The 16,999-nt window shown below is 43.5% G+C and overlaps 1 protein-coding gene across 2 annotated transcripts in view; it reads left to right on the forward strand.

Moving 5' to 3' along the window:
• The first annotated feature begins 298 nt into the window (after nt 1-298).
• Nucleotides 299-16,999, forward strand: part of eva1ba (eva-1 homolog Ba (C. elegans)) — a 92,681-nt gene continuing 75,980 nt past the window's right edge. The window contains exon 1 of one of the 2 annotated variants that reach the window (XM_041212877.1): nt 299-429. The gene's annotated coding sequence lies outside the window, so the exon portion shown is untranslated. The remainder of the gene's footprint in view (nt 430-16,999) is intronic. The other variant, XM_041212879.1, reaches the window with a different exon arrangement.

The raw sequence follows: 16,999 nt of genomic DNA on the forward strand, positions 1-16,999 counted from the left end.
GCAGGTCTGTGTTCTGTTGATAAGGATTCAGCTGTGTCATTTTTTCGCACTGAAAAGAGAGGGCATTGAATTTGTGATGCGGAATGTGATGCTCTGACTTTGATTAATCATTTACTAATAAATTCACGGGTTGATAGAATGCTGACAACATTGTCAAAATCTTAGACTGTGGACCCAAACAGATGTTAGCTGCTCTCAGCAGGTACGGTGGCCTGGGTCCTGCTTCGTACCCTGAGCAAGGCAGCAGCTGGTCCTGAATTAGCTGGCGTGTCATGAAAGGGAGGAGGTGGGGCTATACTGAGAAGCCTCGGGTGCAATCATTAAAAACCATTAGTGCTCAGAGCCAGCTGCCTCACAAAGCTGAGAATGCAGTTGCGGCCACTACAAGACACAACTTGAAGGGAGCCCGAGAGAGCAAGAAACACTCAGGTGAGCATGTCAGGCAAGAAGGGATAGGGGACAGGGACATTCACTGCCTGTGAATGGCTTGGTCTGGTGATAGCATTTGAGGAGAAAGGGACAGAAAGGGAATAGGATTAAGGTGCAAGAGGATAAGGAGGAGGGAGTGAAATAACAAGGAGAAGGGAAGGAGAGGGTTAGGCGGAGAGTGGTGAGATGTAACTAGTTGGAAAGGGCAGAGAGTGGGGAGGGAGAGAGAGTGGGTGACAAGAGAGTGTACCAGCAATGAAGAATCTATGCATTGGTCAGGGAACTGTTAACCATGGTTATAAAATAACCTCAGCGATATTAGGTTGTGTTTCCAGCTGCATTAATGAACTACAGGATGTTATTTTAGTTTCAAGTTGCAAAGCTAGTCAGCATTCTGTGCTTTTAACCCGTGGGAATGCTTAAACTAAATTAATTTGCTTTATTTTTCAAAAACTCAACCATGAAAAAGATAAAGGAAATATTTTGCCCTCCTAATTGCTGTCAGCTGCAGGTTTGTCACTGCCGATGGTATCTGCAGTGGGGGTGTGCCCTGTGATGTGAATGAAGTTGAACTGTTTGGTTTATTTGTACAGTGCATGAGACTGACAGCCATTCCCTTCCCCCCATTCCCCATTCCTCAGGTTTTCTTTCTATTCTGGTCTGCAGCTTCTTGTTGGGCGTGGATTCAGTGTCAACCAGCCCAAATTGCTATTCTTTGGATGTCAGTCAAGGCGGCAGATATTAGCAGGCTTTTATTTTATGCTTTCATGGAATATGGGCATTGTTGGCAAGGCCAGCATTTGTTGCCCATCCCTAATTGCCCTTGAGAAGGTGATGGTGAGCTACCTTCTTGAACTGAGTAGCTCGATAGTAGTCCATGATAATCCATTGCAGAGAACAATTAAGAGTCAACTATATTGCTGTTGGTCTGGAGTCACATGTAGGCCAGACCAGATAAGGATGGCTGATTTCCTTCTCTGAAGGGCATTAGTGAACTAGATGGGTTTTCAACAACAATCAATGATAGCTTTCAATTCCAGATTGTTGGATTCATATTCCACCAGCTGCTGTGAATGCATGTCCCCAGAGCATTAGCCTAGGCCTCTGGATTACAGGTGTAGTGACATTACCACTGCACCACTGTCTACTCAACTATGGGAGCGCACGGCGTGTCCTCAGCTTACATCCAAGGAGTCTAGCAGGGTGGCAAATAGGTGCAGGAGCTGGGCTCTATTTTGTTCCCTCCCCTTGCATGGGGGCACTGAGGCTAATTGCAGCAATTCCGTCATTGGCTGGATTGGGATCTGTTTGGCAAAGGTCAGGGATCAAGCCTTGTCTGCATAGCTCAGCATCACATGACAAAGTGCTCTGAGCAGTTAGGTAGCAGGCCAGGAACTGTTTGACAGCTTTTAACTGCCCTTAAAAATTACCATGATCATAAAACATGGTACATTTCAGGATCAAAATGTGAAAGAGCAATACGTGTGTAAACTTGTTAGATTGCAATATTGAGTTTGCCTCACTAGCTCTATTTACTCAAGGGGGCTGGTGATATTTATTTTTGCTGGCTGGGTTAAACTGGACCAATGAACATGAAAATGGATGTCCTCCTGGTTCCCATGGAGTTAGCCCTTTGTTTGCGAGATTCGTGCTGACAAATCCTGAGAATATCAATGGGATTTCTGTCCTCAAGCTTACAGCATATGTCAGGAAATCCCAGCCTTGAAGTACTGAACTTGGGAGCAAACGTCAGTCAGTTTACTGACTCCTGGGCTGAAATCTAGCCCAAGTTCTATTGAGCTCCAAGAACACAAGGACATAAACCCTTGTTAATGGTGACAGCCATCTTTGATTTGGGTTGCTGTGACTGAGAAGATGAAACACTCAAGTCACCTCTTCTTACATATAATCATAATGCACAGAGGAGACCATTTGATTGATGCTGCCTCTTCTGGCTTTTTGAAAGAGCTCTGCAAAGTTACATATGTGGGTGGATGGGAGAATGGTGGCATAGTGGTACTGTCGCTGACCTCGTAACTCTGGGACCCAGATTCAAATCCCAGCACAGCAGTGGGTGGAATTTAACTTCAATTAATAATCTGGAATTGAAAACTTAGTCTCAGTAATGGTGACCCATACATCTCACTAGATGGACATCTACCATCTGATAAGCCACTCAGTTCTAGGGCAATTAAAGATGGGTATCAAATGCTGGCCTTAATTGCCAGTGATGCCCACATCCCATGAAAGAATAAAGAAAAATCCAGATTTGTATGGTCCAACATTTTCTGTAATATGGTTGAATCTGTCATCCTTGCCTCTGCAAGCATGCTCAAAAAGAAGAAAGTGTTGCATTTATATAGTGCCTTTCATGGCCACGGAATGTCCCAAAGCCCTTTACAGCCAATTAAGTACTTTTGAAGTGTAGTCACTGTTTTAATGTTAGGAACGCAGCAACCAATTTGCACAGAGTAAGCTCGCACAAGTAGAAATGTGGTAATGACCAGATGAATTGTTTTAGTAATGTTAGGTGAGAGATTAATATTGGCCTGGACACCAAGGAGAGCCCCCCTGCTCTTCTTCGAAATATTGCCATGGCATTGCTTACATCTACCTGCAAGGGAAGCGGCCTCAGTTTAACACCTCGTCTGAAGTTACAATATGCCGAATTGAGCAAAGCAACAAATTGGCAGCAGCCTGGCCAAATGTGAAGGTTTATCAACTTTCAGTACTTGCAAGGTACTTAATACAGATAGGTCAGTCAGATACGCAATCACCGGATAAAATAAAAGAAAATTCAGTGTCTTATACATGGATTTGAAAGCCTGATCTTAAGACCCTAGTGGTAAATAAACCATTGCCCAAACGCACTGCAAAACAGCCGTTTTTAATGGTGGAAGCAGGCAAAGTGAGAAATGGGCTACAACTGTGTATGGAAAAACGTATCAATGTAACTTATAGTTTGACAAATACATCAGTGTACAGGTAGGACCTAAACCAAGAGAATTGTAATTGCCACATTAAACTGTACACAGTGTTGTATCTTTTATATCGCGGATCTATGCAGAGATGACACTAGTCTCTATGTGTGTAAAAGGTTTTATTCACAATGCTTTAAAATGTCTACTTCATGCTTCTAGCTCAGGGCTTCCAGCTCTTTCTACTGTAGTTTGTTTACTTTTCCCTGAGTCCACATCCAGGTTTAACCAATCAAACACAGTGAGTATTAATAGTAAATAGACTCACATAATTAAACACAGAGCAATTGAACACGACACACAGAATGGACGTATACATTAAATGGAGAATTCTGTGTTGAATACAGGGCCCTGACTCATTTACCTGCACAACATGGTGCTCCTTAAGTAATCTTTATATACATAAATCCCCTGTTTGTACTTCCCTGTATATTTTACATTCGCTGTATAGAAGGTTGCATTTTTTTGGTCTGATTTTCATGCTCTTGTGAAGTGTCTTGAAACATTTTACTACATTAAAGGTGCAATATAAATGCAGGTTACTGCTGTTAACCTGACACACCAATCTCTCTCAATTATTCTCCCGGTAGCTACTGCTGTATTTTGGACAATGCAATGCTTATATTAGGGAGACAGATTGATAAATTTGCGAATCATCTGTTTGATGCAGCACAAGCTTGACTGATCCTGCTTCTGTGGCATAAATCATATGGACATTCTGTGGGAGATGTGGGTTGGTCCATCTTTCATTCAAGGTGATGATCCCACTGTAGTGAAGATCCCCAGAGTGATTCTGCCCAAATTTTGTTGGAAGGACAAATAATATAGTACACCAAATGGCCAAAAACAGTGCTGACTGTATCAAGAAAAGAAGTACTACAGTCATTATGTTCTGGTGTAAGTAAATCATTGCGTTCACTAATTTTTGTTATCTCCTTGTTATTTGAAAGTTGCACCCATGTAAAGCTTGCATGCACTCCAAAAACTGGTCACACCCAAAAGTCTTTAAGGATCATAGGATGTGAGTATCTGTGATTATTTTTAACCACAAAATTCAACTGCTGATAGATTCTTCATGTTGCTGCCAATTCACAAAGGCCTCATCAGTGCTGCTCTTTAACAGTCTAGGTGGCAGCTCCAATCAAAGTACATTTCATTCGGGAAAATCACGTTCACCATTGATTTTAAAGTAGTCAGAGCTAACAGAACTAACGTAAATAACATAAGCAACATAACTAACATAATTAACCCCTCGCTGTTTCTGTCATGGGGTGCCATTAGAGCAGCAGAAAACTCCCAGGAAATTACTGACTTGCCATAGTAATGACGCATGTGAGTTACGCCAACATTCCCTGAGACTTTAGGGCATCTGAAGCTTTAGTGAAATATACCTACACTGCAATTGAATGAGCAGTTTTATGGACTCACGGGTCTCAAACCTGCAGCTAGAGTGTTAATGACTGTCAGTGCTGATCAGCCTCCAGATCATGTTTTTGAGTCAATTCATGTGGGCCCTACAAAGTGAATGTGCAACTCTCCAAGAGAATCTGGGCTGATGTTTGTAAAAAGGGACGGAGATGTGGGGGAAACTATAAGCTGCTTTTCACTCGTATCTTGAATGATTCCTGATGAAAGGCAATGATGGAAATTTATAAGAAAAGCCTATACCGTACATACTCGTGTAAAAGTCAAGTTTCTAAAAGTAAATATTCAGCCAAACAGTAGGGGGTCAGCTTTGACATGATTAATAGTTTCAAGGCATTGAAATCCACCCTATCCCATCCTCTCACCTTTGCAGAGTTGCCAGCTTGGAGACTGTTCCCACTAACCCCAAAATGCTGCGCAAAAGGAGCCAAAAAGTATTTTTATTGCATGTTGACGTGAGCAGATGTGAAGAGCTGAACAATCGCCTGCAATGATGAGATACTCTATGATTCCATCAATGAGTAGGTTTGCACCAGGGCGAGTTTTGATTTCAGCGGCGAGTGGGTGGGAAGTACAAACAACTTGGATTTTTTTGGCTAAAGGCCAGAGGTCGACTTTTACACAAGATCAACTATTACTTGTGTATACACGGCATGTCTTTGTTAGGACCTTGCTCAAGCTCGATAGGAAGAAACAGGAGCATTTTTGTACAGCTGAATGCTCTTCCATAATTGAGTCTTTAACCCCAGGTCAGACCCGTCTTTAGGTTAACACATTGAGCATTTTCAATATCAGCTCAGCAGTGATAAAAATGAATAGTAAAGAAGCTCCACAGGATTACAGTAGCAATTGGCTGAACTTAGCTCGGCAAGAATTGGAAGAGAGTTGCTTAGAAACGAAACGTGCATTAGATATTGTCACTTATTTAGTGTTACCCCAGGCAGTAGATCTATCCCAATAGATGCAGATATTTGAGCTATCTGCTAGGAGATAAGGCTGGATTTTTGTGGAGCCGGAGAAACTCCGTGGACCTTTAAAAATGACATGCGAGACCCAGTTGCAGAAGTCCTGCCCCTTCCTCTGACAGATCCCATTTTTGTCAGTAGCGGAAAGAGGCAGGGTATGACTCAAACATGAGGGAAACACAAACTCAGCAGAGCCATTTGAACATGGTGCTGAGTTCAAACAGATTCCATTCTGGCTGTAACAAGGGCCTTAACCTGCAATGTGGGAGTCATGAATTTAGGGAGTAAATGTGAACACTTTTGAAGGGTGGATTATAACTGTTATGATATAAAGAAAACAGGCTGCCAGTGTCCGTGAGGGTTAGAAAATCTCTGTTCTCACAATTATAACAGCTGTTTGTTGACATTTGCCTGTTTGAAAAATTCTTATGAATGCTTGGCTGATTTCCACAGGTTAAATTTATCTCAGCAACAAGGTTCTAAGTTCACAGTTTGTTTGACAACTCCAAGAGGTTATTGAAGGATTAGCCATCTTTAATGTGGGCTGATGAATAGATTTTTTCATAGATATGAGATTAAGCACTTGAGGAGGTTTAAGAGTTTTGAATGGGCTTTCATGAATGGGAGTGTTTTTTAAAATATTGTGTTAGATATTTAGACATTTCTTTTATTTCATCTCAACAATGCTCTTGAGGTCTGACCATAGTGGATCTGGGTGAGTTGGCATGGAGGATGTAAGGGCCAATGGAGGTGTGTGGGTTAGCATGAGTTGGCATCAGTTGGCATGCATTGGCATTCTTTGCATGAGGCCATAAGTGGCCACAGAGACAGGTTAGTATTAAGTGGGCATGGGGCTGAAAGGGGCAATAAATGTGGGTGGAGGGCGTGGGCTGACATCATGTTTGCATGGAGGCTATAAGGGGCCATGAGAGTGGGAGGGGGCATGGGGGCAGGGAGGTTGGGGGAGTGGGTGGGAATGTTGATGGGGTGTGAGGGATGAAGGCTAGGGGGCCTAAAATTTAACAAAACATCTGGGACAAAGTCCCAGAGGACTGAGGTAGGCTTTTTAAACAGCCTGCTTCAGCACTTAGCCACTGCTGTATTCGGCTCCAGGGACCTTTCTACTGAGGCGGGTGTGGTTAGAGGGGAAATTTCCTTACTCCAGCTATCCACTGTGTTAGTGAAAATCTGGGCCTTAGTCTCTGTGGAGACTGTGATTGAGCTGAGGCAATTGGCCAAAGAAAACTTATGCAGAAAGTAACAAATACCAGAACAACAATATCTTTACACTGAGCCAAGGGAAGATGTCCTAAAGTGCTTTATAGCCAACAGTGCACTTATGAGTGTGGTCAATATTACGATGTAGGAAATGAGGCAACCAATTTATGCACAGCCAACTCCAACAGATACCAATGTGATAATGACCTGCTTTAGGAATGTTAGCTCTGGGATAACTATTGTCCAGGGCACAGGGCAAAACTTGCCTGTTACTCTTTGATAGAGTACCATGGAATCTTTTATGCCCACCTGACAGGGCAGATACGTTCTCAGTTTCATGTGACATCCATAAAGCAGCACCTCAAACAGTCGAACATTCCCTCAATACTGCACTGGTAGTTCCAATTCATACTGTGTGCTCAGGCTGATAGCTCTACATTCTTCTGTAGCATAAACCCCTCCAGATGTTTCTAGTCTTTCTCATGTAACATTCAGGTTATTATTGACAACTTTGGATATCTCGAGGAAAGGAATTTCTGACACGGTTCGGTAGATGCGGTAGAATAAAACATCCTTAGTCCTATTAATGGAAATGGAGCTAAATCAAATAGAATGTTGCTCCAAACTGCTTTGATGCACATGTGCTCCCAGAAGAAATATTTCTAACAAGCTCTCCAGTATTCATGAGATTTTGAGTTGCGAGGCCAGGCTTTTGACAGTACATTTGCGAGAGATTGAATCTGTAATCAACTCTGTTCCACAGAACAAAAACAGAATTACCTGGAAAAACCCAGCAGGTCTGGCAGCATCGGCGGAGAAGAAAAAGTTGATGTTTCGAGTCCTCATGACCCTTCAACAGAACTGGATTTCCAGCATCCGCAGTTTTTTGTTTTTATCTCTGTTCCACAGAATCCTAAAAATTTCCCCTTTCCCCAACTGGTACCAGAAGGCGAATGTATCCACCAGATTACCTGCAACTACATATCTGTGTGATAATGTTATCTGTGTTGTGTAAACAGTTCCATGATATGTCACACTGCAGGTCTTTGATATTCAGTGTATCTCTGGGCAACAAAGGATACTGCTCAGGTTTGACGTCTTTAGCTTACAGCACTTGATCCATTCCTCTCCAATGTGTTTTTTTATTATTAATGTGTGATCTATAGACAGAAAGAGCCTAAATCTATCAATCTGCATTGTATTGTCGGTGGTAATGCATATAACACCGTTGGTATTGAAATAGCATCATTTGGGCTACAGAGGGTGGAATTTTCCATGCCCGCTGGTGTCGGGTGTGTTTGGTGGCGTGAATAGCAATATGGCACGATCGGTTTCACGATGGCGTGAAACCAGCTCGCGATTGTCTGCTGAGCCCGCCAATGGCGGACCATGTTTACTGCCAACGGATGTCGGAACGTCATTGTAATAAATCAGTATATCATTATTAGGCCAGCCCGCCGGAATCATCCCTCCCCCCCGGATTGTTCACCCACGCTGGTGGGAAAGCACGCCGATGTGTTTCACAACTGCACATAAAAGGGGTGTACTTGGTGGCCTGCACTTTGTAGCCTTCAGTCCACAGTGATTGTGATCCAAAGGCTATTCTAAAGCTAGGTGCCACCAAATTGTTTGCCTCTGAGCTGGTGGAGGATGTGGGTGAGCGCTGTGATGGGACTTCAGGGAGGGTGCCTCCAGATTCCTCTTCAGAGGTTTCTTCAGGGCTTGATTAGAGGCCCTGGGTCATGGACTCTGTCGGCTGTTTCCCAGATGTGCCTGTGGAAGCAAGGAGAGATAATTAGTGCATGGCAGTGGCCTGTGAAAGAGGACACATCACTCATGGCATGGTTGTCTGATGGATGTTGCACTGCTGGACCCTCCCTTGGTAGACCAGCGCCGATCTCACCGTCAGCACAGGAACGGTCCAGATCGTCACCAGCCAGTTGGATCGCTCTGTTTTCAACGTCAGTGAGGATTTTGATTTCGGGCATTCCCCCACCAGTCTGTGACCTCTCCCTCTTGTTGTGTGCCAGCTTGTCCTGCATGGATAGAGATGGAGATAGTGTAAGCAAGACGCCTGCCAGGCCAGATGATAAGTATGCCTGGCTTGTGGGTAGCGAGTAGGTTGAGGACAATGCTCTGACTGCATAGCATTTGGCTGGGCCAGCGTGATCTCCGGAACTAGGTTCAATCACCTAAACAGGTTGGAGAGGCATTGATCCGATTTTCTTTCCCTCAGCGGCCTGGCTTTTTATCTGGTATTATGCCACTCCCAGGAGATTACATGGCTTCCAAGTGGCATGGAGAATGTCTGTATTGCAGTGCACCTCAAATTGCAGTTGTGTGGGACAGGCTGAATGTACCATGGGTCTTTCCTGCCCATCAAGATTCGCATGTTTATCAGGGGCTCTAAGTTCAGTTCCATGTTTCTGAGGAATTGACGGACTTCAACTGAGGTGAACTTTAAGATGCTGTGAGTGTCCCAGGCCTAAGAAGGGAGAAATTACTTTTGCTCCAGGTTGCTATCCAGTAACCTGCAGTTGGAAAGAGTGCGGATATTAGATGAGCAAATACTTCCTGCAGACAAATAGCCAGCTGATTGTCACTGTCCTGTTTACGTATAAGAGAATCGTTAGTTGGGTGAGATACTGGAAGTTGTTGGCCATCCTGCCACTATCCACAGGCAGCCTGTACACGTAAAGCTGGAAGCCATTGAGGCCATTGACGTATGAAGTCAGAAGCAGAAGCCATGGTGCATTAGATGGTGTTGTTGTGGTTCTGGTACCAGGCAATCTTGTTGTGTTATGCCAGTATGATCTCACTAAATTCAGGCATGGAGCGCTATGAATGAGCATCAGGGTTTTATCGGGAATCTGGGACTTGGACTGTGAAAGCTTGGCAAAGATCCTCCATCAGTGGCGATAAGCAGAACACAGACAATCTGATGTTATCAACTCTGCTATTATTCAGTGGTGTTTAAATACAGACATCACATGGCTGGTCAGACAACTGCCAAGTGTAGCAGTAAAAACAGGCTCGTGTGACTTTGCACATTTCCTACTAAATGGTCTCAGACTCGTTAATTGTCCTCCATTTTAATATGGGAGGGTGGAAAGGAATAAAACGTTTTCTCTACAGCAGTCCATTAGTTATGGGGTATTCCACTCCCAGCAATCCTGCTGTCATGGCAACTCCTTTTAGCAGATGTGACAATCTTTCATCCAGAAGCAGTACAGAAAGGAACATTTGCAATCTCTTTAAAATGTCTGTGGAACCTGAATTGTTTCTAAGAATGTTTGAAAAGGACTTTTAGGAGCTTGCATCAATTGTAAAGGGATCAATTGCAATTTTCTTGAATATTAAAAAATACTGGTTCTTGTGACCTGGTTACCTTTGACCTGGATGCAGCAGGAAGGAAGTTGAGACTCGAAGCCATGTGGCTGGCAGACACAAAGGAGAGCTGTAGACACAAAAGAGAGCTACAAGCAGGAGAGCTGGAGGGCGAAGGTGATCAGCACACCAATGTGGACTCAAAGAGAAAGCAAAGAGAGACAGAAAGAGGCACATAGAATTTGTGTCAGGAGAAATCACTGAAGCTCTATGAAAAGTTTGGTTTTCTGATTAGCAGTAAGAAGAAAATAGAATTCCAGAAGCTCTTGGGCAATTGATGCACGAGCAAGCAAAAGGGGCCAATCCTAAAAAGTGTTGTGAATAGCTAAAGATGTGAAAGAGCTGAGAGCTTGTATCAAAGGACCAGATTGTGAACCCTGTGTTGTCGGTTGATTGGTTGAAAAAGAATTCTAGAAAGCTACACCATGTAAACTGATGTGACCTGAGTAAGGGAGGGTTGGTGCTAACTGTATCCAGGGACCTCAGATGGAATATGCCTGCTGCTGAATATAACTAGAGGGCTAAATCAATTGAGTTGGAAAGACTGAGATTACATTTGTGTGGGGAGTGATGTGGGTGCTTGTGCTTGTGTACGATGTATCTTTGTAGTATCAACTATTTAAAATTTATGTTTTTATTTGAAATATCATTTGCCTGTTAATTCATATTTAATTTATGTTGGTTCTGATTCATTTTAAAGTAAAAGTTACAAAAAGAGAAATTTCTCTATTTTCGGGTCCTTTGGTAACTTTGGTAATTTTGCTTTACGATTCCCTTACAGCAATTGTAATAAGACATTTTATTGGCACAGTAGTGACGAGGATTGATGACCCGACTGCCCAACATGGTGACTTTTTCAAGCATGTCTGCTACTGAAATGTATGACCACTAATAGCTGGGTCAGTTTATCCGGTGAATTGCTGAGTGATACTAACCAGAAAGGACCCCCAGTCTCACCCTGTTGGCCTGTTCAGCTCTTCCTTCACCCTCCCTCTGGTACTCTTGCTGTTAAATAATTCACCATTTTCCTGGTTTATTCTTTACTCTCAAGTCAGAGTGTTGCAAAATTTGACAAACAGCTGGTGTAAATTTTTACTGCTTTGACCATGTCAAACATTACCTTTGTCTTAGTTTTCTCATCCAAATTCTGACATTATATACAAGAATCAAACTTGAGTATCCATATCTTCTTTTCCCCATGACAAACCATCTCCTCAGCCCACTTCCCCCCTTTTGGAAATACCTTGATGGTTTCTTCATTATTGAGATTAAGACCATAGGGAAGCTGCTTCTGCTATAACATCCTTTTCTAATCCCCCACAGTGTTCCATTCACTTGCCCTTCAATCTCCTGTCACACTGCATTTTCTGTCCCATTTTCCATCCCTTCCTCTGCAGCCTTATCTCTTCAGTATGACCTACCCCATCTTTGTTCCTCTGATTACCCAATTTCTGACTGCATAACTATTTCTCCTAGCTCCCATGTTCTGCTGAAATTAGTAATGGTTCCCTCTGTTGAGTGCACTTCCTTCTTTCAAAGCTTCTCTGATAGATGCATTCCTCCACTCCTCCATGGCAATGTTCTTATCACTCCTACATGCCAGAACTCTGCCAAAGCATAGTCAACAATTCCCTTTGTTCTGTCTTTGTGCAACCACCCTAGAATCCTTCAGGAATCAATCATAGGCCTCCTCCTCTTTCTGATTTACATGCTACCCCTTTGTAACATCGTCTGCAGATACAGGATCAGATTCAAGACATATATTGATGACATTTGGCTCTCTCTAACCACAGTTCCCTCAGCCCCAAACCTGCCTCTGATCTTTAAGCCTGCCAGTCTAACATGGAGTCATGGATGAGACAAAATATCATCCACCTGAATTTCAAGAATACCAAAGCCATTCTCTTCAGTTACAACCTTAAACTATGCATCTTCAACATTAACCCCTGCCCCTCATCCAGCTGCTCATCCAGGCTCAATCAGAATCTGCAGAGTGAACCCAAAGTGCAGCTTCAAATTCTACATCCCATCCCTCAGTGCAACAGTCCATGTCTAAATGCAGCAAGACCTGGGCAATATTTAAGACTGGGCTAATAAGTGGCAAGTAACATTCTCGTCACACAAGTGCCAGGCAATGACAATCTCCAGCAAGAGAGAATTCAACCATCTCCCCTTGACATTCAATGGCATTAACATCACTGAATCCCCCACTATCAATATCCTGGGGGTTACCATTGACCAGAAACTGAACTGGACCAGCCAAATAAATACCATGGCTACAAAAGAAGGTCAGAGGCTAGGAATTCTGTGGCGAGTAACTCAGCTCCCAACTCCCTAGAGCCTGTCCACCATCTACAAGGCACAAATCAGGAGTGTGATAGAATAGTCTCTGCTTGCCTGGATGAGTGAAGTTCCAACAACACTCAAGGTGCTTGACACCATTCAGGACAAAGCAGCCCACTTGATAGCACCCCATCCACCTTCAATATTTCACTCCCTCCACCACCATTGCACAGTAGCAGCAGTGTATACCATCTACAAGATGCACTGCAGCAACTCATCAATACTCCTTTAACAGCACCTTCCAAACCTGTGACCTCCACCATCTAGAAGGATAAGGACAGCAGATGCATGGGAACACCACCACCTGCAAGTTCCCCTCCAAGTCACACACCATTCTGACTCGGAACTAAACTGCCCTTCCTTCACTGTCGTTGGATCAAAATCCGGGAACTCCCTTCCCAACAGCACTGTGGGTGTACTTACACCACGTGGACTGCTGCAGTTCAAGAAGGTGGCTCACCACCACCTTCTCAAGGGCAATTATGAATTGGCAATAAATGCTGGCCTAGCCAGTGATGCCCACATGCCGTGAAGGAATAAAAAAAATGTGCCAATACCTCCATCTCTGCAACACAGCCCATACCCACCTGCATCAGCTCTATTGTTTCTAAAACCACTACTTATCTGTTCATCGCCTAGGAATGATTATACCTGTGGTCTTCTTGCTGGTTTCCATCCTTCACTCTCTACAAACTTTGCTGTTTGTATCCTTCCCAGAATCAGAGAATCATACATCAATACGACAGCATGTGACTTATGTGTATGCTGGGTCTTTGAAAGATCTATCCAAACAGCCCCATTCCCTTAATAATAATTATTATTATCCATTTCCATTCTCTTGCAGTTTCTGCACAGTCCAGCAACTTGTTTCCCTTCAAGTATTTATCCAGTTTCCCATTTTAAAGTTACGATTGAATCTGTTTCCACCACTCTTTCAGGTTGTGCATTTCAGATTAGAACAACACGCTGCATTATGTCCTCTGAGTTAAAAATAATCACATTTTAGACTCAAAATGCTGGAGCTTCGTTTTGTGTATTTCCTGCTGCTTTCTACGTGGTTGGTGGAATGGTAGACTGATGCATTGTTACTCAGCACATGACTACTGTGCGACAGCGAATGTGGCATCCCGGGATATATATTCACATAACAATCAGTTCCTAGCTCTTTATGAATAATGTAACAATACAACACTGTGCAAAAAAATCCTTTTTATCTCCCCACTGGTTCCTTTGTTAATTATTTTATATTAATAGCTTCTGGTCACTGAACATAATGCCAATGGAAACAGTTTCTTCTTATTTACTCTATCAAAACCACTCATGATTTTGAACACCTTGATTAAATCTCCTCTTAACTATCTCCTGTCTCTGGACATGACTAAAGTTCCTCATCCCTGGTACCATTCTGGTAAATCTCCTCTGCACCTTCTCCAAGGTCTTGAAATCCTTCCTGAAAGGCAATGCCTAAGATTGGACACAGCACTTCAGCTGAGGTCTAACCTGTGTTTTATAAGGTTTTAGCTTATCTTCTTTATTTTATTTTTTTTAATGAAGCTCAGGATCCCATAAGCTTTGTTTTTAAACAGCCTCCTTGTCAACTTGTCCTACTATCTGCAAAGATTTCTGTGCATACACCCCAGGTCTCTGTGTTCCATTGAACCATTGGCCTGAATTTTACCTTCGGCCTGTGGGCGTGTGCCTGACATGCCGGAACGTAATATGATGCGCGATGATGTCAATTGTGTGTCCCGACATCATTGCGCACTCGCGCGATATTTTGTTCAGCGGACTTGCGTCCGGTAATTGAAAGGCCTATTAAGGTCATTAAGGACCTAATTAACTTGAAATTTACGCTGCCATCCAACCTAACATTTCTTTTAGGAAACTTCATCCACGAGCGGGATGAGGTTTCCTAAAGCGAATACTAATTAAATAAACCTTTATTTTGAAAATAAAAATATGTCCCATCTCATGTGACATAGTCACATAGAATCACAGAATCACACAGTGCAGAAGAGGCCCTTCGGCCCATCGAGTCTGCACCGACACGTGAGAAACACCTGACCTACCTACCTAATCCCATTTACCAGCACTTGGCCCATAGTCTTGAATGTTATGACGTGCCAAGTGCTCATCCAGGTACTTTTTAAAGGATGTGAGGCAACCTGCCTCCACCACCCTCCCAGGCAGCGCATTTCAGACAGTCACCACCCTCTGGGTAAAAAAGCTTTTCCTCACATCCCCCCTAAACCTCCTGCCCCTCACCTTGAACTTATGTCCCCTTGTGACTGACCCTTCAACTAAGGGGAACAGCTGCTCCCTATCCATCCTGTCCATGCCCCTCATAATCTTGTACACCGTGATCAGGTCGCCCCTCATGAGGGGACATGTTTCATTAAATTTTTAATGTCCTAGTTATTTTTTTTAAAAGTGCTTCAATCTCCCTGAGGCACGGAGCTGCCTCAGGGAGATTGAAGCACTATTTCATGCGCATGTGTGAACGGCGTGCTAGACCTGACTCTCCCCCTGCCTGCGCAGGTAGCACTCAGCGCTGCCACTCAAGGTCCACGCTGGACGGGCCTTAATTGGCCTGCCCGCATGAAATCGCAGTGTGGAGCCGATCGCGGGCATTGGTCAGCTCCCTGATCGCCCGCGCCCGCTCCCGCTGAGCCCGCCCGACGCAGGAAAAATTCAGGCCATAGAAAAGTTATGGCGCCAAAGGAGGCAATTCATCCCATCATGTTTATGCCGGCCAAAAGAAGAGAGAAAAAAATAAACTAGCCACTCATTTTTAATCCCACTTTCCAGCACCTGGTCCGTAGCCTTGAAGGTTACAGCACTTCAGATGTAGATCCAGGTACCGTTTAAATGAGCGGAGCATTTCAGCCTCAACCACCGATTTAGGCAGTGAATTCCAGACCCCCACCACCCTCTGGGTGAAAAAGTTTTTCCTCATGTTCCCTCTAATCCTTCTACCAATCATCTTAAATCTATGTCCCCTGGTAATTGACGCCTCAGCTAGGGAAAACAGGAATTTCCTGTCTACCCTATCTAGGCCCCTCATTATATTGTGTTCCTACATCCCCATTAAAATTGAACCACTTCTATTCACTTTTCCACTTTAGGATTATTTGGTATAATGGAGACAATATAAAATGCACTTTGTTGTGATATCTCAGTACTGGATAGATGTGTATTTTCTTTTTCCCTGTGCTGTAGCATTTGGAATTTACTTGGCACCATTTGTTCATGAACCTGATAAGTTGTGGGGAAATAAACCATTATGAACAGAAACTTTATTTGATCACAACTTACAAATGTAGAGGAAAAGTGTTTAAACTTGTGACCTGTTGTCATCTTAAATCAGAGTTGTCAAAAGTGGCTTTGTGCTTGCAGGCCTATCAGTCACCACGTATGTGATGGTTGCTCATTGATTTATATGATTCCTCAAAGAGCCTGTGATGGTTTTAAATTGATTCTGCACGTGTTGGGGATGATGTGCCTCTTCTCTGAGGAATTCAATAGCTGAACTTCAAACTGAAAATCATGAGCTCATCTGCGTTCAATGTTTGTCTCCTCTGTTCGAGGTTCCAGTCGTGTTTGGATTCTAATTTCTGTGTGTTCCAGTGGTATGCAAGGAAGAAGGTCTCGTTTGTCTCAATGCATATCCCAGGTCCCAGCATTAATGCATTCCTGTGAGGAGCACATTTGAGAGAGGGAGGAATAGTTCTGAGACCTCCAGAGACTTGAGCACAAAATCCAGGCTGTCATTCTAGTGCAGTACTGAGGGAGTGCTACACTGTCTGAGGTACCTTCTTTCAGATGAGACAATAAACCAAGCCTCCATCTTCCCTTTCAGGGAAACGATCCCTGTCACTATTTCAAAAAGAGCAGGGGAGTTCTGCTCAGTGTCCTGGTCAATATTTATTCTTTAGCCAGCACCTAAAAAGACAGATTACCCGTGATTACCACATTGTTACTTTGTCAAATTTCCTGGAATTTCTTTGGGGATCCAGGCCACGATCTTGGTATTCCTGGCATCTCCCACTTGATGGCATGGTATTCTGGGACTGGTCAGTTGTGCCAACCCAACTGATGTTCCCAATGAGGGTCGGGAATGTTGGAATTCATGCTGTGGGAATCCCCCAGCGGTGTCAATGGCCACATTGTGTCTTACGCCAAACCTATACCTGAGATAGGCCAAAGCTTCACTCCTAAAGGACCAATTAGGAACTCTGACTCAAGATCAGGACT

This window comes from Carcharodon carcharias, chromosome 19 (assembly GCF_017639515.1).
Source record: "Carcharodon carcharias isolate sCarCar2 chromosome 19, sCarCar2.pri, whole genome shotgun sequence".
Taxonomy (NCBI): Eukaryota; Metazoa; Chordata; class Chondrichthyes; order Lamniformes; family Lamnidae; genus Carcharodon; species Carcharodon carcharias.